We start from the raw sequence: 27,216 nt of genomic DNA on the forward strand, positions 1-27,216 counted from the left end.
TAACTTCTAAAACATTCAGGTTTGGATTGAATTATCTCAAGACATAATCAGTCCTATACCTAACAGGTAAAGTACCTCTGTTCTGACGTTGAGAACGTCTAGGTTCAGGAATACTTTCGTTTTCACTTTCAGCATCAGAACCACCTGAATTTACAGACTCAATTACAGACTGACCTACTGAATCATCAGCTGACATATCATTATCATGGTCCCTAACACCCACATCTAGTTCATCCCCATCTTCACTTCTACACCCTGTGTTTGTGTGTGAGTCAGGTGCAAGTGTAACAGCAGGAACTGCAAGAACATAAGTGTCTTCAGAATCAGTATGTTCCTGTCCTGTATGTACTCTAGATCTACGTCTAGATGTGCAAGGTAGTGGTGATGACTCAAAAGTGCAATGCTTGAGTTGATCCCTATGTACAACTTTACATGGGCCTCCTTTCTCTGGGCGAATGGTGTACACTGGAATGTCTGCGTGGTTCTGTTTCACCACAATGTAAGGTAGGGATTCCCAGTGATCTTGTATGTTCTTTCTTCCCCTATGTGAATGGTTCCGTAACAGAACACGGTCACCAGGTCTCATAAGTGCTCCATGTGATCTGCGATCATAGGCTCTTTTTCTTTGTCTTGAAGCCTCTTGTGCTGCATGGTTGGCTACTTCAACAGCTGTTTTTAATCTGTCATGATGGTTTTTCACCCAGTCATCAAGATTGTCAACTCCACTTTCCTCCAAGTCTCTCCCATTAAGGATATCCATCGGCATTCGGGCATCCCTCCCGAACATCAAGTAGAATGGCGAATAGCCGGTTGAAGCATGGATTCGGCTATTGTATGCCATGACCAACTCTGGTAGATACTGCTTCCAGTTCTTTTTCTTTTCTGGGGGTAACGTCCTTAGCATGTCATGCATAGTTCTGTTAAATCTTTCACACTGGGAGTTACCCTGTGGGTGATATGGAGTTGTGCGACTTTTTCCAATTCCATAGACTTTACACAGTTCTTTGATGACATTGGCTTCGAAACAACGACCTTGATCGGAATGTAGTCGTGCGGGACAGCCATAGTGGACAAACCAGTGCTGTATCAGTGCCTTTGCTGTGGTGTGGGCAGTCTGATTTCTGGTTGGCACTGCCACCGTGAAACGAGTGAACATGTCGGTTAAGACAAGGACATTCTCATATCCTCCCACAGATTCCTCCAGGAGAGTATAATCCATAGCAAGGACTTCAAGCGGTGCAGACACATTAGTGCATGTCATTGGGGCTCGAATTTTAGGGAAAACATCCTTTGCGAGAGTGCATCTCTTGCATTCCTGGATCCAACTTTGAACGTTTTTGGTCATTGTTGGCCAGTAATAGCTTCTCCTCATGCGCTCCAGCGTGCTTCTTTCTCCAAAATGACCACAATGATCATGCTGACTCTCGAACACTTTGTAACGCAAAGGTTCTGGAACCACCAGTTGACAAATTTCTTCCCCGTCCCTTGGATCGAGAATAGTTCTGAACAGCACTCCTTTTTTAAGCTTGAGTCGAATAAATTGTCTAGCAAGTTTCTTCAACTCCACATCCATGTCTCGCTGTTCGGATGGAGTCAGATTCTTATTTTTCAGTACAGCACGGTAGATAGGCGCTATGTTAGAGTCGTTCCTTTGTTGCTCTTCTATATCACTCCAACTATATCCAGGGACCTTTCTGGTCACAGATACCTGGACTGATGCTTGTACTTTCTGCTGCTGTTCAGAAACTGGCCATAAGCATGTGCGCACTTCATCAGAGTTCATCTTAATGAAGTCTTTAGCAGAGTCCTCTTGCTCAGGCTCCTCACTAGATGGAATCCTTGACAACACATCTGCGTTTGTGTTTTGTCGTCCTGGCTTATAGTAAACTTCAAAATTGAACTCTGCCAGCTGAGCAATCCACCGCTGCTCAACAGCTCCTAGATTTGCTGTCTCCAAGTAACGCAAAGGGTTATGATCAGTGACAACAGAAAACTTGGAGTAGATCAAATATTCTTTAAACTTTTCTGTCACTGCCCATTTTAGAGCAAGCAGCTCTAGCTTGAAAGCACTGTAATTTTGATCGTTCTTCTCTGACCCACGAAGACCCCGACTCGCATATGCGATCACACGCTCAGATCCTCCCTGACGTTGACTCAAGACAGCCCCAAGACCATGCAGGCTCCCGTCAGTTGTGAGTACGAAAGGCTGGCTAAAGTCTGGATATGCGAGTAATGGTGGACACATTAAACACTGCTTGAGTTTTTCAAGTGCAGTCTGACACTCAGTCGTCCAGTTAAAAGGTTCCAACATTTTCATCTTTCCTCCTTTTCCAACCAAAGCATGAAGTGGTCGGGCTAACTGAGCAAAACCAGGAACAAACCTCCTGTAGTAACTCATGAATCCAAGGACTTGCCTCAACTCCTTCACATTCTTGGGTACAGGCCAGGTTTCCAATGCCCGAGTTTTCTCTCCATCCACCTGTATTCCCTTGGAGGAAATTAGATGACCCAAGAATTTAACTTCAGGTTTCAAAAGAAAGCACTTGCTAGGTTTTAACTTTAATCCATGTTGTCTCAACCGGTTAAACACAATTTCCAGCCTTTGACAATGGCTATCGAAGTCCTTCGAAAAGACAATAATATCGTCAAGGTAGATGAGCAGAATGTCAAACGTCAGATCACCGAGCACCACTCCCATCAGACGTTGAAAAGTTGCAGGAGCGTTGCAAAGTCCGAACGGCATCCTTGTCCATTCAAATAGGCCAAAGGGAGTGGTGACGGCTGTCTTTGCTCTATCTTCCTCACTCATGGCCACTTGGAAATACCCTGAAGTAAGATCAAGCGTTGAGAACAGCTGCGCATTTCCCAAGGCGTCAAGCGACTCCTCGACACGCGGAAGGGGGTAAGCGTCTTTGCAAGTCACTTTATTCAGCCTTCTATAATCGCAACAAAATCTCACACTGCCATCCTTCTTAATCACAATTACAGCTGGAGATGCCCATGGACTGCAGCTTTCTCTTAGAATACCTTGAGACACCAAATCTCGAACATGTCTTTTCACTTCCTGAAACACCTGGGGTGGAATTCTGCGATGTCTCTGCTTAATAGGAGGAGCATCTCCTGTATGGATGTTGTGTGTGACAGATGTTGTATAACCAAAGTCACTGTCATTCTTTGAAAACACATCACTGTGCTTTGTCAATAGATCTCTGAGTTTTCCACGTTGAGCTTCTGTAAGATCTTCAAGATTTGTTTGCACTGCAACAGGTAACTGCTCAGTGGTGCTTTCCTCCACTTTCACCTGATGTTGCTGCACAGCCTTGACATGCAGAGCTCCTTCCTTCTCCTCAAACTCAACAAATACTTTTGGAACAACTTCTTGCGGCTTACACAGTGTTGCTATCCTACATCGCGGCATAAGCTTTACAGCTTTCTCACTAGAGTTCAACACTCTGACTGGGACTTTACCATCAGCTGTCTTAGCGAGCACATTAGCAATCAGAACACTCTTGGGCAAGCTGACTTCTGATGAGGCCTCAACCAACACTTGGCAGCTCACTTTTGGTGGTATTCTACAGCGACCTTCCAAAACACGCTCACTGAAAGGGGGAATAGTGATTGCTTGCTTCCCAGCTACTTTCACAAAACCAATCTTGTCTCCACAGCTCAATGCATCAGTCTGCATCTTAATGTTAGCTAACACTCGTTGAACTTTTGCTTCTCCAACACCTTGGGCATACCTGTCCATCTTCTTCATACCTTCAGTAGCCATGAATAGATCTCTAAGGTCACTCAACACATTCATTCCAACAATGCCAGGTAGTCCTTTCAGCTCAGTCCCATTGTGATTGCTCTCTTTGATCACAAACACACACTTTCCATGCAACGTCTTCCCCATGCACTCAATGTCTGCTTCCAAACATCCTACGATGGGAATGTCTAAGCCATTTGCCGCTGTCAGTCGAACCCAGTTGGCAGACGACAACACAACTTCTCCAAAGTGATTCTTAAAATGCGACTCTGTGATAGTAGTCACTTCCGATCCTGTGTCCAGGAGGCAGACAGTTCTTATACCAGCAATTCTCAGCTCAATAGTAAGACAATCACCAAAAGCATTTTCACAGAGCGCCTTGGAAACATTCCCTGCATCACAGTCTGCAGTGTGGCTTCTGATCACGGATGGACCTGGACATGCTGGTACTGAGGTAACTTGATCAGCTGTTTTTTCCATCTCGACTTTGTGTTTCAGAGGTTGCACTCCACTTGAATTCTCTCTGTTCTGAGGACAACGTCGGCGAGTGTGTCCTGGCTTACCACACGCATAGCAGATGTATCTTCCTTCGCTATCTTTTAAAGGTGCACTCTTTGTCTTGCCCTCCTTCTCTTGAGGTTTCACTTTCTCTTTGTTATTTACCATCTGAAACAGTTCTTCTTGTCTGGCAGCTATCCGCTGAATAGCTTCATGAAGCTTCTCCATCGTGAGAGGAGTTGAACTATCAGACGCAGTGGTAGCTTGAACAACACCTCGTGAACGAGTACTGCTTCTCAGATTGCTTGGAACTTGCACCTCTTCTTCTTCCGACCAAGTAATAGCTTCCTGCATAAGCTGGATAAATGTCAGGTCCCTCTCAGCTTTTACTCTCCTCTTCATTTCACGTCGTAGCGAGTCATCTTTGAGACCTAACACAAGCTGTTCTTTCAGTACACCATCAGCATCAGGAACTCTGGAAGGTTCACGGTTTTGGATAATACTCAGCTTCTCCTGCAAGTCATAAGCATAAGAGCGGATGGTTTCTCCAGGCATTTGCTTGCGGTCATAAAACTCTTTCAGTCTGCTGCCAATGGGAAGTTTGTCTCCATAAGTCTGGTCTAAAGCATCAAAGATCTCATCCACTGACCTCTCCTTTCCATTGAGCATAAACTTGACTGTCATCTTAGCTTCATCTTTTAAATATTGCTTAACAAACTCAATTTTATCTTCTTCTGGAATTTTCATCACCTTAAAGGCGGACTTCATTGAACTTATCCATTCCTCTACACTCAACTCACAAGGTCTGGATCTACATCCACTGAATTCTGGGAGTTTACGGTCTCTTGGGATGTAAACAGTAGATGGCGCTCTTTGGGTGGCAGCCTGTTGATCAATAACAGCTTTAGCAAGGGAAAGCGCTTCTCTCTGTTCGGCTCTGGCCTGCTCTAACATTCCTGCCTGCTCACCGAACCGTCTTTGCATCTCTGCAAACTGTCTCTTTAAGTCTTCCAATTCAGCCATTGCGTTGAATCCAAGATCAGGAACTTGCACTTAATTAGAATACTCGCTAGTTTATCCTGTTCGTGACGCCATTATGTGGCGGAGGGGAATATGCCACCGCCTTGTGGGGGGAATATTAAACACTTTACTAAGGAAGACTGAGTGAGCAACAGGATCTAGGTCCTCCCACCCAATGCTTTTAGTCTTTGTACAACTAAACTGTTAGTTGTGTGTGTGATGCCTATCGTGTTGCAATATATAATGCTCAAGATGTGGTGAGGTGGGCTTCAGGATTTATTGGTTACACGGCAGCCACCTGAAGTGTGTGTATGCAAAAACTCAGAAAGTAAGTGTTTTTGTCGTCTACAAAATCCACCCTCCCCAGATCTAACAGGACAGGTAAGACGCCCCCACTCCTTAGTGTAAGTGATTCAAAATTAACAACAGTTTCAGCTTAACAAAATATTTATTTACTAACTGAATAGTAATTGTTTTCTTAATTGTTATTGTTCTTTGTTTCTTTGTTTTCACAGGAGATAAACAAATTTCAAGTTCAATCAAATTTCAATTTCAATCAATAAAAAAACAAATAAAGAAAATGAAAATCAACAAACTTGTGTCAATTTCAGTTCAATATCAAATAACAAACAATAATCAGTGTCCCTTTTTAAACACTCTGAAAATGTTCACATATATTCAAGTTAACACACATTTTCAAGTAAAGTTCACTTTTAAGTTCACTTGAATTCAAAATTCACTTAAATTCACCCCGATTCAGCACGAAAAGTTCAAAAATCCAATTCAAAAATCCAGGGCAAAAAAATGGAAAAGTTATACTCTGTCCATTCCTGAATTCACGAATCAAAAAGTTCAAGAATGTGCACAGAAGAAAGTCTATGAATCCCTTTGCAGGTAAATTCACTATTCACAATTCCAATAATGATAATTGTGCGATTCAACAGTTCAGTTCTGTTCACTCACGGAAAGAAAACGATGGTTTGCTTACCAGAGTTCAGAAGAAAACGAAGAAAATAATGTACATCACCACTCTTAGTTCGTGGACGAGGTGTTGAATGGTGTCCAACGGATGGCAGGGTAATGTCTCTTCACTCAATAACCCACAGCGATTGTACCCGCGATCCTGACGACAGCAGCTTGATCCAACGAGGCCGCAATCCCAGCTGATGGAAGCGTATTGAGAAGACGAACACACGGCCTTATCCGACGTCTCAACGAACCCTTTTCACACGATCCGTAGCAGCGTTCACTGTTTCAAGTTCGTTTGAACAAATGAAACAAAAACTGTATTTAAACTCAAAGAAAACGCGAGGGTATTCAACTCCTACAGCGAATCACTTGTCAACTGTTAGTAGGCCTTTTCAGCTTCACGCACACACATAGACACGACGGAAAACTTGTTGCGTCATGATCTATAACAAACTCGTTAACGTGAACAGAGACTTGAAAATAACATCATGCGTCTGTAATGCGTGTCACGGGTCTAAACATAACTTTGACACTAAAAACTACCCGAAATATCAACACATTTTTCATCAGTGCGTCACAGCTCATTTTACCGTCTCACCGTTCTCTCTTCACTCTTCGCGCGCATGTAATGGCGACGCCCAGGGCAAAAATCAAAATAAAAGTCTCTATCAAATAAAATTATGTAGATCCCCTACATTCCCCCCTACTAAACCCTGCCATACCATCGGACTTCCATTCAGCAACTCAGTCCCTGAAAAATAAAGAACAGAGAATAGCAGGTAAAAATTCTTTCACAGTGTAAAACATCAGTACAACCATGAAAAGGTTCAAAGTTACTCAACTTGGATATTTGAAATACATTTACAATAAACGTAACTTCTAAAACATTCAGGTTTGGATTGAATTATCTCAAGACATAATCAGTCCTATACCTAACAGGTAAAGTACCTCTGTTCTGACGTTGAGAACGTCTAGGTTCAGGAATACTTTCGTTTTCACTTTCAGCATCAGAACCACCTGAATTTACAGACTCAATTACAGACTGACCTACTGAATCATCAGCTGACATATCATTATCATGGTCCCTAACACCCACATCTAGTTCATCCCCATCTTCACTTCTACACCCTGTGTTTGTGTGTGAGTCAGGTGCAAGTGTAACAGCAGGAACTGCAAGAACATAAGTGTCTTCAGAATCAGTATGTTCCTGTCCTGTATGTACTCTAGATCTACGTCTAGATGTGCAAGGTAGTGGTGATGACTCAAAAGTGCAATGCTTGAGTTGATCCCTATGTACAACTTTACATGGGCCTCCTTTCTCTGGGCGAATGGTGTACACTGGAATGTCTGCGTGGTTCTGTTTCACCACAATGTAAGGTAGGGATTCCCAGTGATCTTGTATGTTCTTTCTTCCCCTATGTGAATGGTTCCGTAACAGAACACGGTCACCAGGTCTCATAAGTGCTCCATGTGATCTGCGATCATAGGCTCTTTTTCTTTGTCTTGAAGCCTCTTGTGCTGCATGGTTGGCTACTTCAACAGCTGTTTTTAATCTGTCATGATGGTTTTTCACCCAGTCATCAAGATTGTCAACTCCACTTTCCTCCAAGTCTCTCCCATTAAGGATATCCATCGGCATTCGGGCATCCCTCCCGAACATCAAGTAGAATGGCGAATAGCCGGTTGAAGCATGGATTCGGCTATTGTATGCCATGACCAACTCTGGTAGATACTGCTTCCAGTTCTTTTTCTTTTCTGGGGGTAACGTCCTTAGCATGTCATGCATAGTTCTGTTAAATCTTTCACACTGGGAGTTACCCTGTGGGTGATATGGAGTTGTGCGACTTTTTCCAATTCCATAGACTTTACACAGTTCTTTGATGACATTGGCTTCGAAACAACGACCTTGATCGGAATGTAGTCGTGCGGGACAGCCATAGTGGACAAACCAGTGCTGTATCAGTGCCTTTGCTGTGGTGTGGGCAGTCTGATTTCTGGTTGGCACTGCCACCGTGAAACGAGTGAACATGTCGGTTAAGACAAGGACATTCTCATATCCTCCCACAGATTCCTCCAGGAGAGTATAATCCATAGCAAGGACTTCAAGCGGTGCAGACACATTAGTGCATGTCATTGGGGCTCGAATTTTAGGGAAAACATCCTTTGCGAGAGTGCATCTCTTGCATTCCTGGATCCAACTTTGAACGTTTTTGGTCATTGTTGGCCAGTAATAGCTTCTCCTCATGCGCTCCAGCGTGCTTCTTTCTCCAAAATGACCACAATGATCATGCTGACTCTCGAACACTTTGTAACGCAAAGGTTCTGGAACCACCAGTTGACAAATTTCTTCCCCGTCCCTTGGATCGAGAATAGTTCTGAACAGCACTCCTTTTTTAAGCTTGAGTCGAATAAATTGTCTAGCAAGTTTCTTCAACTCCACATCCATGTCTCGCTGTTCGGATGGAGTCAGATTCTTATTTTTCAGTACAGCACGGTAGATAGGCGCTATGTTAGAGTCGTTCCTTTGTTGCTCTTCTATATCACTCCAACTATATCCAGGGACCTTTCTGGTCACAGATACCTGGACTGATGCTTGTACTTTCTGCTGCTGTTCAGAAACTGGCCATAAGCATGTGCGCACTTCATCAGAGTTCATCTTAATGAAGTCTTTAGCAGAGTCCTCTTGCTCAGGCTCCTCACTAGATGGAATCCTTGACAACACATCTGCGTTTGTGTTTTGTCGTCCTGGCTTATAGTAAACTTCAAAATTGAACTCTGCCAGCTGAGCAATCCACCGCTGCTCAACAGCTCCTAGATTTGCTGTCTCCAAGTAACGCAAAGGGTTATGATCAGTGACAACAGAAAACTTGGAGTAGATCAAATATTCTTTAAACTTTTCTGTCACTGCCCATTTTAGAGCAAGCAGCTCTAGCTTGAAAGCACTGTAATTTTGATCGTTCTTCTCTGACCCACGAAGACCCCGACTCGCATATGCGATCACACGCTCAGATCCTCCCTGACGTTGACTCAAGACAGCCCCAAGACCATGCAGGCTCCCGTCAGTTGTGAGTACGAAAGGCTGGCTAAAGTCTGGATATGCGAGTAATGGTGGACACATTAAACACTGCTTGAGTTTTTCAAGTGCAGTCTGACACTCAGTCGTCCAGTTAAAAGGTTCCAACATTTTCATCTTTCCTCCTTTTCCAACCAAAGCATGAAGTGGTCGGGCTAACTGAGCAAAACCAGGAACAAACCTCCTGTAGTAACTCATGAATCCAAGGACTTGCCTCAACTCCTTCACATTCTTGGGTACAGGCCAGGTTTCCAATGCCCGAGTTTTCTCTCCATCCACCTGTATTCCCTTGGAGGAAATTAGATGACCCAAGAATTTAACTTCAGGTTTCAAAAGAAAGCACTTGCTAGGTTTTAACTTTAATCCATGTTGTCTCAACCGGTTAAACACAATTTCCAGCCTTTGACAATGGCTATCGAAGTCCTTCGAAAAGACAATAATATCGTCAAGGTAGATGAGCAGAATGTCAAACGTCAGATCACCGAGCACCACTCCCATCAGACGTTGAAAAGTTGCAGGAGCGTTGCAAAGTCCGAACGGCATCCTTGTCCATTCAAATAGGCCAAAGGGAGTGGTGACGGCTGTCTTTGCTCTATCTTCCTCACTCATGGCCACTTGGAAATACCCTGAAGTAAGATCAAGCGTTGAGAACAGCTGCGCATTTCCCAAGGCGTCAAGCGACTCCTCGACACGCGGAAGGGGGTAAGCGTCTTTGCAAGTCACTTTATTCAGCCTTCTATAATCGCAACAAAATCTCACACTGCCATCCTTCTTAATCACAATTACAGCTGGAGATGCCCATGGACTGCAGCTTTCTCTTAGAATACCTTGAGACACCAAATCTCGAACATGTCTTTTCACTTCCTGAAACACCTGGGGTGGAATTCTGCGATGTCTCTGCTTAATAGGAGGAGCATCTCCTGTATGGATGTTGTGTGTGACAGATGTTGTATAACCAAAGTCACTGTCATTCTTTGAAAACACATCACTGTGCTTTGTCAATAGATCTCTGAGTTTTCCACGTTGAGCTTCTGTAAGATCTTCAAGATTTGTTTGCACTGCAACAGGTAACTGCTCAGTGGTGCTTTCCTCCACTTTCACCTGATGTTGCTGCACAGCCTTGACATGCAGAGCTCCTTCCTTCTCCTCAAACTCAACAAATACTTTTGGAACAACTTCTTGCGGCTTACACAGTGTTGCTATCCTACATCGCGGCATAAGCTTTACAGCTTTCTCACTAGAGTTCAACACTCTGACTGGGACTTTACCATCAGCTGTCTTAGCGAGCACATTAGCAATCAGAACACTCTTGGGCAAGCTGACTTCTGATGAGGCCTCAACCAACACTTGGCAGCTCACTTTTGGTGGTATTCTACAGCGACCTTCCAAAACACGCTCACTGAAAGGGGGAATAGTGATTGCTTGCTTCCCAGCTACTTTCACAAAACCAATCTTGTCTCCACAGCTCAATGCATCAGTCTGCATCTTAATGTTAGCTAACACTCGTTGAACTTTTGCTTCTCCAACACCTTGGGCATACCTGTCCATCTTCTTCATACCTTCAGTAGCCATGAATAGATCTCTAAGGTCACTCAACACATTCATTCCAACAATGCCAGGTAGTCCTTTCAGCTCAGTCCCATTGTGATTGCTCTCTTTGATCACAAACACACACTTTCCATGCAACGTCTTCCCCATGCACTCAATGTCTGCTTCCAAACATCCTACGATGGGAATGTCTAAGCCATTTGCCGCTGTCAGTCGAACCCAGTTGGCAGACGACAACACAACTTCTCCAAAGTGATTCTTAAAATGCGACTCTGTGATAGTAGTCACTTCCGATCCTGTGTCCAGGAGGCAGACAGTTCTTATACCAGCAATTCTCAGCTCAATAGTAAGACAATCACCAAAAGCATTTTCACAGAGCGCCTTGGAAACATTCCCTGCATCACAGTCTGCAGTGTGGCTTCTGATCACGGATGGACCTGGACATGCTGGTACTGAGGTAACTTGATCAGCTGTTTTTTCCATCTCGACTTTGTGTTTCAGAGGTTGCACTCCACTTGAATTCTCTCTGTTCTGAGGACAACGTCGGCGAGTGTGTCCTGGCTTACCACACGCATAGCAGATGTATCTTCCTTCGCTATCTTTTAAAGGTGCACTCTTTGTCTTGCCCTCCTTCTCTTGAGGTTTCACTTTCTCTTTGTTATTTACCATCTGAAACAGTTCTTCTTGTCTGGCAGCTATCCGCTGAATAGCTTCATGAAGCTTCTCCATCGTGAGAGGAGTTGAACTATCAGACGCAGTGGTAGCTTGAACAACACCTCGTGAACGAGTACTGCTTCTCAGATTGCTTGGAACTTGCACCTCTTCTTCTTCCGACCAAGTAATAGCTTCCTGCATAAGCTGGATAAATGTCAGGTCCCTCTCAGCTTTTACTCTCCTCTTCATTTCACGTCGTAGCGAGTCATCTTTGAGACCTAACACAAGCTGTTCTTTCAGTACACCATCAGCATCAGGAACTCTGGAAGGTTCACGGTTTTGGATAATACTCAGCTTCTCCTGCAAGTCATAAGCATAAGAGCGGATGGTTTCTCCAGGCATTTGCTTGCGGTCATAAAACTCTTTCAGTCTGCTGCCAATGGGAAGTTTGTCTCCATAAGTCTGGTCTAAAGCATCAAAGATCTCATCCACTGACCTCTCCTTTCCATTGAGCATAAACTTGACTGTCATCTTAGCTTCATCTTTTAAATATTGCTTAACAAACTCAATTTTATCTTCTTCTGGAATTTTCATCACCTTAAAGGCGGACTTCATTGAACTTATCCATTCCTCTACACTCAACTCACAAGGTCTGGATCTACATCCACTGAATTCTGGGAGTTTACGGTCTCTTGGGATGTAAACAGTAGATGGCGCTCTTTGGGTGGCAGCCTGTTGATCAATAACAGCTTTAGCAAGGGAAAGCGCTTCTCTCTGTTCGGCTCTGGCCTGCTCTAACATTCCTGCCTGCTCACCGAACCGTCTTTGCATCTCTGCAAACTGTCTCTTTAAGTCTTCCAATTCAGCCATTGCGTTGAATCCAAGATCAGGAACTTGCACTTAATTAGAATACTCGCTAGTTTATCCTGTTCGTGACGCCATTATGTGGCGGAGGGGAATATGCCACCGCCTTGTGGGGGGAATATTAAACACTTTACTAAGGAAGACTGAGTGAGCAACAGGATCTAGGTCCTCCCACCCAATGCTTTTAGTCTTTGTACAACTAAACTGTTAGTTGTGTGTGTGATGCCTATCGTGTTGCAATATATAATGCTCAAGATGTGGTGAGGTGGGCTTCAGGATTTATTGGTTACACGGCAGCCACCTGAAGTGTGTGTATGCAAAAACTCAGAAAGTAAGTGTTTTTGTCGTCTACAAAATCCACCCTCCCCAGATCTAACAGGACAGGTAAGACGCCCCCACTCCTTAGTGTAAGTGATTCAAAATTAACAACAGTTTCAGCTTAACAAAATATTTATTTACTAACTGAATAGTAATTGTTTTCTTAATTGTTATTGTTCTTTGTTTCTTTGTTTTCACAGGAGATAAACAAATTTCAAGTTCAATCAAATTTCAATTTCAATCAATAAAAAAACAAATAAAGAAAATGAAAATCAACAAACTTGTGTCAATTTCAGTTCAATATCAAATAACAAACAATAATCAGTGTCCCTTTTTAAACACTCTGAAAATGTTCACATATATTCAAGTTAACACACATTTTCAAGTAAAGTTCACTTTTAAGTTCACTTGAATTCAAAATTCACTTAAATTCACCCCGATTCAGCACGAAAAGTTCAAAAATCCAATTCAAAAATCCAGGGCAAAAAAATGGAAAAGTTATACTCTGTCCATTCCTGAATTCACGAATCAAAAAGTTCAAGAATGTGCACAGAAGAAAGTCTATGAATCCCTTTGCAGGTAAATTCACTATTCACAATTCCAATAATGATAATTGTGCGATTCAACAGTTCAGTTCTGTTCACTCACGGAAAGAAAACGATGGTTTGCTTACCAGAGTTCAGAAGAAAACGAAGAAAATAATGTACATCACCACTCTTAGTTCGTGGACGAGGTGTTGAATGGTGTCCAACGGATGGCAGGGTAATGTCTCTTCACTCAATAACCCACAGCGATTGTACCCGCGATCCTGACGACAGCAGCTTGATCCAACGAGGCCGCAATCCCAGCTGATGGAAGCGTATTGAGAAGACGAACAACACACGGCCTTATCCGACGTCTCAACGAACCCTTTTCACACGATCCGTAGCAGCGTTCACTGTTTCAAGTTCGTTTGAACAAATGAAACAAAAACTGTATTTAAACTCAAAGAAAACGCGAGGGTATTCAACTCCTACAGCGAATCACTTGTCATCTGTTAAGCCGCCTTTCCACTGCACACGACAAACGACAGCCGTTGGACCGGAAGTCATTCATTTCCAATGGAGAGTAGTACGGGGGCTACGTGGAGTTCCGATCATATGCGAATGCGGAAATTTCGGATCCGATTTGAGCTTCGGATACGTTGAAATATTTGAACTTCTGCGGCTAGACCGTATGCGACCGGCCGACCGTATATGATGTATTCTAATCAAAACTATGAGCGCGAAGTTAGAGTTACCAATATTTTAACACTTTAATGTTATTCTGTAAACACTATTTCTTTCAAATGGTGGTTATTAATAATTATGTCAAAAAAGATGATATTTTATGATTAGCCTATTACATCAATTTTTTACTTAGCTCTATAAAATCTACTAGTATGTTTTTTATTTTAGATGTAGGGTCATTTGCTTTATATGGATATATTCATACATGCATTAATGTTACAATCATTAAAATCGTTCAGTTTACCATGGTGGTTGCTGGGTTGGAATAAGCCGAACGGTTGCTTCACTACCAATTTCAAAGTTCCGTGCGACTGCCACTAGGGGGCGAAATGCGACAATCGGATGCGAATGTCGTGTGCAGTGGAAAGGCGGCTTTAGTAGGCCTTTTCAGCTTCACGCACACACATAGACACGACGGAAAACTTGTTGCGTCATGATCTATAACAAACTCGTTAACGTGAACAGAGACTTGAAAATAACATCATGCGTCTGTAATGCGTGTCACGGGTCTAAACATAACTTTGACACTAAAAACTACCCGAAATATCAACACATTTTTCATCAGTGCGTCACAGCTCATTTTACCGTCTCACCGTTCTCTCTTCACTCTTCGCGCGCATGTAATGGCGACGCCCAGGGCAAAAATCAAAATAAAAGTCTCTATCAAATAAAATTATGTAGATCCCCTACAAATAAATCAACTGGTCCTGTAGGCTAACTTTAAACTTTTATAGATTTTTGTGGAAGGATTTAAAAGAATTATTGTTCAAAGCTTGATCTATTGAAGAAGGCACATTACAGTTTTTTCTGATTGCTTAAGCACATTTTTTGTAACTATTGGCTATTTTTGCAAAACTCTACACACAAATAAGAAAACCTTTCACCCAGTTATCAAAACATTGTAGTTCTCTTGCAAAAGCGAACACAGCTAGATTAACTCTTCACACCTTCGTAAAAATGGTGTTTTCGTATCAAACAGTAAACACAAGCCATCATCTACTAAGCACACAATGTGCCAACTACACACTGATGGTATGAATACAAAACACATCTGGCTTTTGCTTTCTCTGTGTACAGATGTCAATTTGAGGTCATACTTTTGTCATAATGTCATGTAAACATACAAGGATCCAAACTTCAAATATTGGTGTTTATTCACACTCATCAAAACCAAGACAAAGTCAGAACACAAAATAGTAATTTCACAAAAAAAAAAGAAAAAAAAAAGACAATCAGCCTACATCATCAAATTTCATCCACATCGCATGCGATATCCTCCAGTCCAAGGCACCGGGGAAAATATCTCCTTGAATGCTGTATCCAGGCCTGACATGATGCCTGGTCAATATCTCTACATGCCTCCTCCATTGCCTGTAAAAGGGCTACCTGTTGATGAGGATGACGGTCGTACACTTTCCAGCGCCAGGCAGAGAAGAACTCCTCGATGGGATTTAAGAATGGAGAGTATGGAGGGAGGTTGAGTGCCATGAAGGATGGGTGGTCTGTAAACCAGTTGCGGACCAAAGCAGCCCTATGGAAACTAACATTGTCCCATATGATGACATATCGGGTATGCTCTGGTCTCTGAACAGTGAGCATGTCATGTAAGGTGTCCAGGAATGCAATAATGTGTGCAGTGTTGTATGGGCCTATGGTTGCATGATGGTGAACAACACCATTTTGGCTTATAGCTGCACACATGGTTATGTTACCACCACGTTGTCCTGGGACATTGATGATGGCACGGTGTCCAATAATGTTCCTGCCACGTCTCCTGGTTTTACTGAGGTTAAAACCGGCCTCATCTACAAAAAGTAGCTCATGTCCCATGGCATCTGCTTCTAGTTCACTCTCTGGACAAGACAAAACAAATGCAACACATCAGGCCCATGCACAGCAAGTCAAGTCAAGTCACCATTATTTATATAGCGCTTTTTACAATGCAGATTGTGTCAAAGCAGCTTTACATTGATAACTGGTACATAATTTGGCTGCACAGCAGCTCTTACAGTTTTTTCCAATTGCTAACACACTAAAATGACATGCACAGCACAATTATTTAAACTGACACACAGAGAGCAAAACTTCTTCTCAAGTCTCCAAAAGTCTAAACACCTTTTCTGTTTTACACACATTTTGCATTTCAAAATAGCACTTTTTAAATTCACTAAATACAGTTCTCTGCATAAGACACAACAATCTGACATAAAGTCACATGTTTGCCATTTCAAAACACTGCCATTCAAAATGACACTACATGAGCTAATTGGCCAATTACATGTGCCACCTGGCCAAACACCTCAGTGGTTAATTGTTAACACTTCAATCAGGATGTAAGCACTATGAAAAGACCACAGGTGAGAACCTTTTTTTTTTACAACAACAATGGAAGACATTGCAGAGAGAGGAAGAGGAAGAGGAAGAGGGAGGTTGAGAATAAGAGGGGGAGGAAGAGTGAGAGGTAGGGGTAGAGCAGGTAGAGGAGTTCATGGCCAAAGAAGACAAACACTTTCAAATGAAATCAGAGCAACCTTAGTAGATCATGTCATCAACCATGGGTTGACAATGCGTGAGGCTGGACAGAGAGTGCAGCCAAACTTGAGCCGTTTTACTGTCGCCTCTGTCATCCGGACCTTTAGACTGGAGAACAGGTATGTAACCAAAATTTCATGTAGTACACATGTAGTATACCCCATGTCATAGTGTATCAGTTGGGTGACACCTGTTTACTTAGTGTATGACATCAGCCATTCATGAACTGTACAAGTTTCCTGTACAATGTACTCTACTGTGGGGGAAAATATTTAGGCTGCATTGTCCAAGCCCTATATATATTTTTATTTTATTTTTTCTAAAGGACTGAGAGACGACACCATGGTGGAGGAAGGGGCCAAATGTTCACCGGGGTACAGGAAGCTGCCATTGTAAACTTGGTTTTGGAAAATAATGAAATCAGATTACGAGAAATTCAAAGCCACATCATCCAAGACAACACCTTATTCAACAACATTCAACGAGTTAGTCTGTCCACATTGGCTCGCATTCTCAAGCGAAACCAAATCAGAATGAAACAACTTTATAAGGTGCCGTTTGAGAGAAACTCTCAAAGAAACAAAGAGTTCAGACGAGCATATGTGGATGTAAGTACTATATTGACTGCAGTACACTACACACAACATTGTTTCCCAGTGTACTGGATAACACCATATTGAGTGATTTTTGTTCTTTGTTTTCAGGGAGTACTGGAAATGGATGCTCATGCAATCCCACATGAGTTCATCTTTATAGATGAGGCTGGGTTCAACCTAGCAAAGACCAGAAGAAGAGGGAGAAACCTCATTGGCCACAGAGCCATTATAGATGTTCCTGGCCAACGTGGTGGGAACATCACAATGTGCGCTGCCATCTCCAATATGCATGGTGTCCTCCACCGTCATGCCAAACTTGGACCATACAACACAGCCCATATTCTCACATTTCTGGACAGACTTCACAACATTCTCATACCACCAGAGCGTATGAATGATGCAGACCATCAAAGAAACCGGTACGTTGTAGTATGGGACAACGTGAGCTTTCATCGTGCAGCCCCAGTCCAAAACTGGTTTGCTGACCACCCAACATTTCTCGTGCAATACCTCCCACCATACTCACCATTTCTGAACCCCATAGAAGAATTCTTTTCGGCATGGCGGTGGAAGGTATACGACCGGCAGCCCTTTGTGCGCATGCCTCTTGTGCAGGCCATGGAAGAGGCATGTGATGACATTGATGTGGGTGCAATTCAGGGATGGATAAGGCACTCAAGGCGCTTCTTCCCTCGATGTCTGGCAAGGGAAGATATTGCCTGTGATGTTGACGAGGCGTTGAAAATGTTGCAACAGCATGTGTGTGTATCTGCAAATATTTCTGTGCATATGAACAATCTGATACATATTTTAGTATTATGGCAAAGCATACTAAAGATGGGGGTGCTTTTCATTATGCCCAACAGTGTGTAGGTGGTTAGGCAAAAATCTGGTAATATGAATGAAGTGTGTGCCATTTCATGCAAAAGTTTGATTTTGATAATGCTCTGTGTAGTTTCGGTTGCAGTGCTTCATTTTGCAGGAGATATGAGGTATTTTGCAGTTTGGGTGTGTGGTTTTGTGAATTGTGTTAAGTGTTTTGATAAAACCAGACTAGTTTGAGAAATTGTGTGTTAGCAATTGGAAAAAACTGTAAATAATAGTGTCAATGCAGGCAGATCAGAAGCACTGTTGAATAAATGTCAAGAATACTATTGAATATCAAATGTCAAGTGTCCCCACAGCAATACAGTATGCACTTCCAAATTCAGAACCAATGACACTATAGCTTACCTGCACATAGTCATATCGCAGTTGCTTTACACGTTCTGTGTTTCTCTCGAAAGGAACTCTGTAAATTTGCTTCATTCTTATTCTGTGGCGCGCAAGTACACGACTTAGTGCAGAAATTCTTACACTGTGTATATTTTGAAAGATGGTGTCATTATCAATTATGCGCTGCTGTATTTCACGCAGTCTTATTGCATTATTGGCAATCACCATGTTCACTATATGGGTCTCTTGCTCTGGAGTGAACATTCTTCCTCTGCCCCCAACATCTGGACGTCTAGCAATTCTGTAAAGTAACAATTTCAGTATTTTTGCATGTATGGTACTGTTGTGTTTCTCATTAGAGTATGGCAGTGCTACAAAGTACTTACCGATTCTCATTTCGAAATGTCCTAATGATGCTTGCCACAGTGTAGCGGCTCAAATTAGGCTGAACCCGTTGGCCAGCTTCCCTCAGGGTCATCCCATGGTTGATGACATGGTCCACTATTGTAGCTCTGATGTCATCAGTTATTCTATTTCTTACTCTTCTTACCCTTCCTCTTTCCCCTCCTCGTCCTCTTCTTGCTCCTCCTTGTCCTCTTCCTCTAACTTCCTCTAACCCTCTCGCTTCTTCACCTCCACGTCCTCTTCCTCCAACTTTTTCACCTCCACGTCCTCTTCCTCCAACTTTTTCACCTCCACGTCCTCTCCCTCGGCCTCCTCGGCCTCCTCTGGTTCTCACTCTTCTCACTCTTACTGCTCCTTCCATTGTACTCCACACAGACAGCTTACCTGTGGCTTATTTATAGTGCTTAGGCTGATTGCAAAGTGAACTAATTATCTAAAACAGTTTTCACATGTGAAAGTGTGCCAGACAGTTGGCAAAATAGTGTTAATGATAGCCATACATGTGTATAATTTTGCTAGGAGTGTGTTGGAAATTTGGTAATTGAGTGTAAGAAGTGAGTTGTGTTTAAAGTTCTGCAAAAAGAGTGTTGTGCAGTGAATTGTGCCTACAGTTTTGCAAAGTGTGTGTTACAAAATTGCAAACTGAGTGCAAAGCAGTGTTTGTGCTTTTAGTTTTGCAAACTCAGTGAGTGGTTTTGCCATACGTATTAATAGTTTTAGAAATTGTGCTACAAGAATCACGATTAGCGCTTAAGCATTCAGAAAAAACTGTAAGCTCTACACTGAGACAACTGAGGGCTGATTATGTTACTAAACCCAATAAAGACTCTAGATATATAATCTGCGTCCGATAACCTTGTTAAATACAGTTTATAAAATTTTTGCACACATCTTTGCCAATAGACTTAAAAAAGGTATAAATAAGGTTATTAATGAATCTCAATCAGGTTTCTTGGCGGGTCGCTCCATTCATAAGATTCATTATGGATTTGTTGGAATATATATATGTGTGTGTGTGTGTGTGTGTGTGTGTGTGTGTGTGTGTGTGTGTGTGACTGGATAGAAGATGGTTTTATTTTATTTTTAGCTTTTGATATGTTAGAGCACTACTTTTTATTTCATGCTCTCCAGTCTTTTGGTTTCAGAAACAGATTTGTAAATATTATAAAGATGATTTACAAGGATTTAAACAGTTCAATATCTCTTCTGTTTGGTACATCTAAAAAGGTTTATGATTGGCCGTGTGCAGGTGTAAGAGGTGGTGCCCCCTCTCCCCTCTTTTGTTTATCATTGTAGATCTGTTGGCTCATTTAAATAATCATGATTCAGGTGTTAAAAAGCTGAAGGTGTTTAACATGGCTGTTGGTTTTAGTCAGCTAGCAGATCCCACTCTTTTTTTTTACAGGACGCAGATCAAATTTCTCTTTTTTATTTCTTTAGTTGATTTTTTTCTAAAGCATCAGGTCTCCACTTAAGTATGTCCAAATGAGAGCTTATGTCTATTCATAATTGCGATCACACATCATTAACATTCCTTTTAAAAATACCACTAAGTAGGTATTATCATTACGAGAAATTCAGAGAGATGCATGGAACTTAATCATTTAGAAAAATGAAAAGAAAACAAAAAAGAGACCTTTCTATTTTTGGTAGAGTGTTGTCTAAAGCAGAGTTTCTATCAAGGATCATCTACCCACATTTTGCTTTAGCCCCTTCTTCATATGTTTCTAAATTAATGAATCGTTCCTTGTATAATTTTATTTGGAAGAGTAAGACTCGTTTTATCACCTTATGACCTGGGTGGTTTAAACATAATTGATTTTGAACAGATGAATGCCATGTTGAAGTTAAAATGGTTACAAGCATTTTTATACAATTCTGAGAGTTTTTGGTTTAAAATTCTTGCATCATTATTTAAGAAATTTGGTGGCATTGAATTCTTACTTAAATGTGACTTTATTTCTAAACTTCCAATTAAATTATCTGCATTTCATCAACAAGCATTGCAATATTGGAAACACACACCCATAACTTTACACCACATAATTCCTTAATGAATAATAAGTAGAAATAAATCACTCTTTTATGAAGATTGGTTTTGTAGAAATATTTGGTTTATAAAGGATCTCTTTGACGATGATGGAAAGATGCTGGACTACAATGCCTTTACTATTAAATATAGTGTCTTCTGGGAAAAAGTGCAATAATGGTTAAAAGAGGGAAATGTGGTTGAATTGAACCTGTCCTTTAGATATTAAGTATGGAACAGTATTTAAGAATTATTTGAGACAATACTCAAACTTTGTCAAAAAAAAAAAAAAAAAAAAAAAAACTGGAATTTTGTTATATAACAAAATTATGTTTATGTTAATTTATATAATTTATTATAATATTTTTATTTTATCCCCTGTATTTAATCTACATTTATTAATATGGATCGTTTAAAAAAATTGAAGTGTTTGTTTTTGTATTTGTATTCTATGTTAAGTCTAAGCCCCTATTAACATTGATGTCTTTGAATGTTGTATGCCAATTTGTTTTGTAAATTTGTAATTTTTTAATACTTAAATAAATAAATAACCAAATAATCATGTGACATGGTTCTGCCCCAGTAGGCTACCTTTTTACTCTTTAGGTTTTTTGGAAATAACTTAATATTTATCCATCAGATTTTTTTTTTTTTTTTTTTTTAAACAACCTGAAAAAACTTTTTGTTGTCATCAGTGCAACAAAAGAACAAGAAAATCTCTTGATCCAGTACATGATTACCACATATTGGCTCGGACACCAGGGAACCGTAGATTAATTAGATTGATCAAAACCATTGATATGTACTGTTTATGTATAAGACACAAAAGATGCTTCCTCATAAATGCCTCAGAAATCTTCATCCTCCACTGGGACACATTCAAATATCAGGGTGTTTTTGTCTTATTGGAGACATTTGTACACTAGGAGTGTTCTGCATAAATGTAATGATGCTTAAAAATTTAAAAGCCATTAGATTTAAAATAAACAATGAAAATTTAAATAACCTAATTATTAGAATATTTGTATATTTAGATTCAGAAAGAACCAATAAATAGCTGTATTGCATAATTCATCCACAAGATGGCAGTAACACGTGCATTTTTTAAATACCCAGCATTGTGCATATCCATATAAAGTAAATTTACAAATCTATTACATAACCAGTGATTTATGATGGTTTATTTGGTAATTTTTTAAGAAAACAAGTTTTATTGTTAGTTTTATTTTTATTAATGTAAAAACAGACCAAAATCCAATACAACAAAAATGCCACAAAAGCATTAACCCTTTAAGCCCTGAAGGCATTTTTAGTTGTTCTTTTTTCTTCTGAGTGACACACAAAAGTAGACTCATAACTCCAAAAATTCAGCAAGGACAGTCAAAAAGGTAAATATACGTTTTTTTTATACTTTTCTTATATGACATGTAATTTGATTTTTTTTTTTTTTTCCCCTCGGGGGTGGTGTACCACCGACAGTACACTTTGGGCTTAAAGGGTTAAGCCAAATTTATTAACAGAAACATTTCAAATAACATGAAACCTGAGATTTCACACAGAAATATCACTGTTGAATGTTCAAATGTGTTGGACAGAGGCAGTGGGTGTGGTCATTCAGCCCCTCCCTCTTTTATTGACTCCTCCCCCACATTGTCATAATCTGTTATTAAACAAACAAAATCTTAAAATGATTTAACATTACTCTTAAATAAATAAATGTTATTTAAAATAAAAAATAAACCTGGAAAAATATAATTAAAATATTAAAAAAAATAAAATAAATAAAGTGTTATAATATATTGCTAATAAAAAAAGTTACAATAACTTACCTGACAGGTTTCTCATGTCTTCAGTGACACTCGTCACATCATCATACTCCTCCTGAACTCCTTCTGATCAACAGAAATGACAAAAATTGTCACACAACTTTATAAAACACTTTACTGTATCTCATTTAGTGAATCCTTTTCCCATATAATGGTATTTAATTACACAGAAATCATGCCTAATACTAGGGCTGCCTCCTAATAGTCGACTAACCGTTAGTCAACTTGAAGAGGCTTGGTCGACCAAGATTTTATTAATCGGTTAGTCGCAGAAAAAAAAAATCTCCACAGGAAGTGGCGAGGTCACGCAGTCCTAGAGGCACAGATCATTAACTGCAGGAAATCCAAACATTCACCTATCATTTATCGACCTCAAATATGGCTTATCACTTGAAACATGTAAGTCGCAACTTTAGTCCATTCTCTTTAATGTTTGCCTATAGATAAATGTGCGCTATTATTTGGTGCATATCCAAGTGTTTGTGTGGAGAGCGTGTTTACTGGACAATAGGGGGCCCCCCAATCGTGTTTTTTTTTTTTTTTTTTTTTTTACAATTAAATAACTTAAACAAGTGATATAAATGAATGAATGAATACGAATGAATAAATAAATAATTTGAGACAAGAAAATTCTGATTTGCCGACAACTGCTGCTGTGTCTGCTAGCGTTTGAGTCATGCGCATAGACACCTCGCGTGCATTGACAATTCGCGCCGGCGCAAGTGCACGTCACTGTAATAAATGTTATAAATGATAAGCCATGTCACAAAAAAGGATGTATCCCTCTGGTGCCGAAAAAAGAAAGAAGAAAAAGACAGAGGAGGAGAAAAAAGAGCAAGATAAAGGTATGTTTGCATAATTATTTACAGAATGTTTTGTGCAGCAGCACAAATTGTGCTCATGTCACTTGAGGTAGCAGCTAAGTTAGTCATGACTCATGATCTTATATAAGCCATCACCAGAGCTAACGTTAAATCACATTATTAATATACATTTATCTAGGTGTATTTCACGTATTGATTATAGATATCAGTTTAAGTTGAAAGGGATGCCATATTTCTTTATTATTTATTTATTAATATGGTGGCGAGTGATGTAGCAGTGCTATCCTCTGTAACACTTTAGAATAATGGTCCGTCATTAAAGGGATACTCCACCGTTTTTTCATATTAAACTATGTTATTCCCTTAACTAAGACGAGTTGATACATACCTCTCTCGTCTCAGTGCGTGCACTAAATCGCTCTGTCTTGCAGCGAAACTTTGTTAGCACTTAGCTTAGCCCAGTTCATTCAATAGGGGCCAAGCAGAGAAAAACACCTCCACGTTTTCCCTATTTAAATACAGTTACTCGAGTAGTGTAACTCGACCTAGGACGGTGACACAAAACAAAACGTTGCGCTTTTCTAAGCCTGTAAAATGGATAACTATATTGTATGGCGGAATACCATAGCAAGTGCTCGGGAGCACTTTGACTTGGCGCAGTAATATCTTCACTCGTGAAAAGTCCTCTCACCGGCCCCCGCTCCCCCTCCTCCTCCCTCTCATTTCCGTCAATAGAAGCAACGTGACTTTTTACAATGAACTGGGCTAAGCTAAGTGCTAACAAAGTTTCGCTGCAAGACAGAGCGATTTAGTGCACGCACTGAGACGATAGAGGTATGTATCAACTCGTCTTAGTTAAGGGAATAACATAGTTTAATATGAAAAAACGGTGGAGTATCCCTTTAATAAGTAACTATGCAGGAAGTAATGCAGGACTAATGAGTAGATCTACATTAACAATTGAGCTACTACTATTAACTAATATAGAAACAAGCTTAACTAATCAGTAAGTAATATCAAATTTAGGACAAAGATAGTTCCTTATTAGCTAATCAATAATTAGAGAATGACATTGGCATCAATAATAACTAATAGGTAACTATGAGAAATTATAAAGAATTACTAATTAATTACTAATCACAACATTAAAGTGTTTGAGATGTGAGCAATTGTCTTTTTTTACTCTCAGTGTGGTCATAAAATGCATCATTAATTACTCAAGTGTTACCTAGTCACTATGCAGGAACTACTAGTGATCGGGACTATTATTTTAAAGTGAAAAACATGTTTTTCACTTTAAAATAATGGTGCAGACCACTAGTAGTTAATCTCAACATCGTCATAAAATGCATCGCTAATTAATCAAGTACCTAGTCATTTTCTTCAAGAACTACTAGTGATCAGGACCATTATTTTAAAGTGAAAAACATGTTTTTCACTTTAAAATAATGGTTTGTGATCAGTAGTAGTTCCTGCATAGTGACTAGCTAACACTTGAGTAATTAATGATGCATTTTATGATTATGAAAATTATGACTGATTACATCTCAGACACATGCTAATGTTCTTTACAATTTGTCCATTAGTTAATAGTTATTAATGATGGTAATATCATTAGGTAATTACTGATTAGTTAATAAGGAACTATCTTCTAAATTTGATATTACTTACTGATTAGTTAAACTTGATTCTATAGTAGTTAATAGTAGTAGCTGAAGTGTTAATGTAGATCTACTCATTAGTCCTGCATTATTAATACATAACCTCACTGTATTCATTTATAATGTTACATTATAGTGTGACATTTGTGTCAATAATCTTCAACCACAGGTGACTTCACGTGGTGGGAGCAGTGCCCAAGGAAGTCGACCGGAAGTTGAAGTCGGCCGCGTGCTGCCATCTTGTAGCAGAACTTCACTTGCGTTAGCATCCCATTGACTCCCATTCATTTTGGCGTCACTTTGACAGTGAATAACTTTACATCTGAGGCGTTTAAAGACTCCATTTGTCCATTATTTATTTCTAAAGATACACGACAATGTATAAAGGGCTCCATTACCTTCTATGTTACATTATGGCCCCGTAGAAACAGTTTTTGTAAAAATAAGCTAACGATTGCGTCATAACCACTCGACTCTCTGTCGTACAGTAGAGAAATTACCGTACAGACAGGAGGAGAAGCTCGCAGGCAATTGGGGAGATTATCTTAATATGGCGTACTGGCGTTACATTTTAAAATACTATACAAAATAATTAATCAGAATACTTACTCCTGCTCACTCACGCCAAAGAACTCCCCGCTCAAGCTCGCCGTCTCTGCAAGATTAACGATGGCAGTTTGCACGCACAGCTACTAGAAGATTTACATCTGTCAGACAGGTTGCGGACGTCATCAAGCTTAGTTTGAGTCTGCGCGTCAGAAACGGAAGTGCTAAAAATCGCTAAAAATGGGCTTCACTTGACTCAATTGAGTTCCAATGGGGTCGCTGTGTCCATTTCTTTTACTGTCTATGGGTGGGAGGGGGGCCCCCAAATCAAATGCTGCTTAGGGCCCCCAAGAGGCTAGGGCCGGCACTGATCTATAGCTTGGAATGTCTACTTTTAAATGAGCCAATTCAAATAGAAAATAAATATTCTCAGATTATGTAATCCATATGAAACTTGCATATAGGCGCGTCCACTACTGCGGAGATGAGAGATGAGTCAGCATTGTTGACTTAATCTCTGCAGCCGAAAACACAGAAAACATTATCAATAAATTATTAAAATGTTTAGACAGTCTCCTTGCTGTTTTTTCACGACACATTCATAATCGTTACGTTTGCCGGTGCATTGTGGCAAGCTTTATGCATGTGTTTGAGCACTGATTAGGCTATGTATACATAAGATTAAAGGCTCATTATTATGATTTATGGCTTATTAATATAAATGCGCGATTAGTCGACTAATGGCTTAAATGAACGACTACTGGTCGACTAGAAAAATCTTTAGTTGAGGGCAGCCCTACCTAATACTCATGTAAACATAAGTAAAGGGTGATAATAAAATGAATTTCTGTGAAACTCACCTGTTACCCCTTGAGAGCTCTGCCCATTAATGATGACATCATCATAACCATCTGGTGCCTCCACGACACATGAAAATATAAGCCAAAATATATAACTTTAGGACAGTAATTTAACATAGTATCTGTGACAAGCTTGAGCAGATGAATATTATGTAAAATATTGTTAAAAAAAAGAAAAAACACCTTTTTCAATATCAGAGTTCTGTCTATTGGTGATGACATCATCATAGCTTTCAGGTGTGTCTTCTACAAAGTTAACACAATATCACACTCAAACACACTTTCCTTAAATAGAATTTATTATTGTTATTTGAAACTGAATAACAGAGCGGCACCTGTCTCACGATCTGATTTCAGTCTATTAGTGATGACATCATCATATTCTCCCGGTGTGATTTCCTTTATCTCTTCTGCATCAACACAGAATATGTTTGGATACAAAAGCCAAAATATGTTTGTGTTGCAGGTCATATTAATTAGGGCTGCACATTGATTAATCGTTTGCAAAATAAAAGTCTGTGTTATGTAATATGTGTGTGTTCTGTGTATAATAATTATGTATATGTATATATTTAAGAAAAAAAATATATTTATATCTAAAATATATATATATATATATATATATATATATATATATATATATATATATATATATATATATATATATATATATATATATGTGTGTGTGTATATTTATTTATACATGTTTATATTTCTTGAATTTATACATGTATTATATATACATAATTATTATACACA

The 27,216-nt window shown here is 40.0% G+C and overlaps 1 protein-coding gene and 1 long non-coding RNA gene across 2 annotated transcripts in view; both read right to left on the bottom strand.

The window, feature by feature from the left end:
* LOC137024532 (deleted in malignant brain tumors 1 protein-like) overlaps nucleotides 1-27,216 on the bottom strand; it is a 102,680-nt gene that overhangs the window by 14,602 nt on the left and 60,862 nt on the right. The window lies entirely within an intron of this gene.
* On the bottom strand, nucleotides 26,477-26,867 carry LOC137024346 (uncharacterized). Its single transcript, XR_010895700.1, has 3 exons — nucleotides 26,793-26,867; nucleotides 26,641-26,703; nucleotides 26,477-26,515 (listed from the first exon to the last, which is right to left on the bottom strand). It is a non-coding gene; the product is annotated as an uncharacterized lncRNA (long non-coding RNA).

The sequence above is a fragment of the Chanodichthys erythropterus genome, chromosome 8 (assembly GCF_024489055.1).
Source record: "Chanodichthys erythropterus isolate Z2021 chromosome 8, ASM2448905v1, whole genome shotgun sequence".
Lineage (NCBI taxonomy): Eukaryota > Metazoa > Chordata > Actinopteri > Cypriniformes > Xenocyprididae > Chanodichthys > Chanodichthys erythropterus.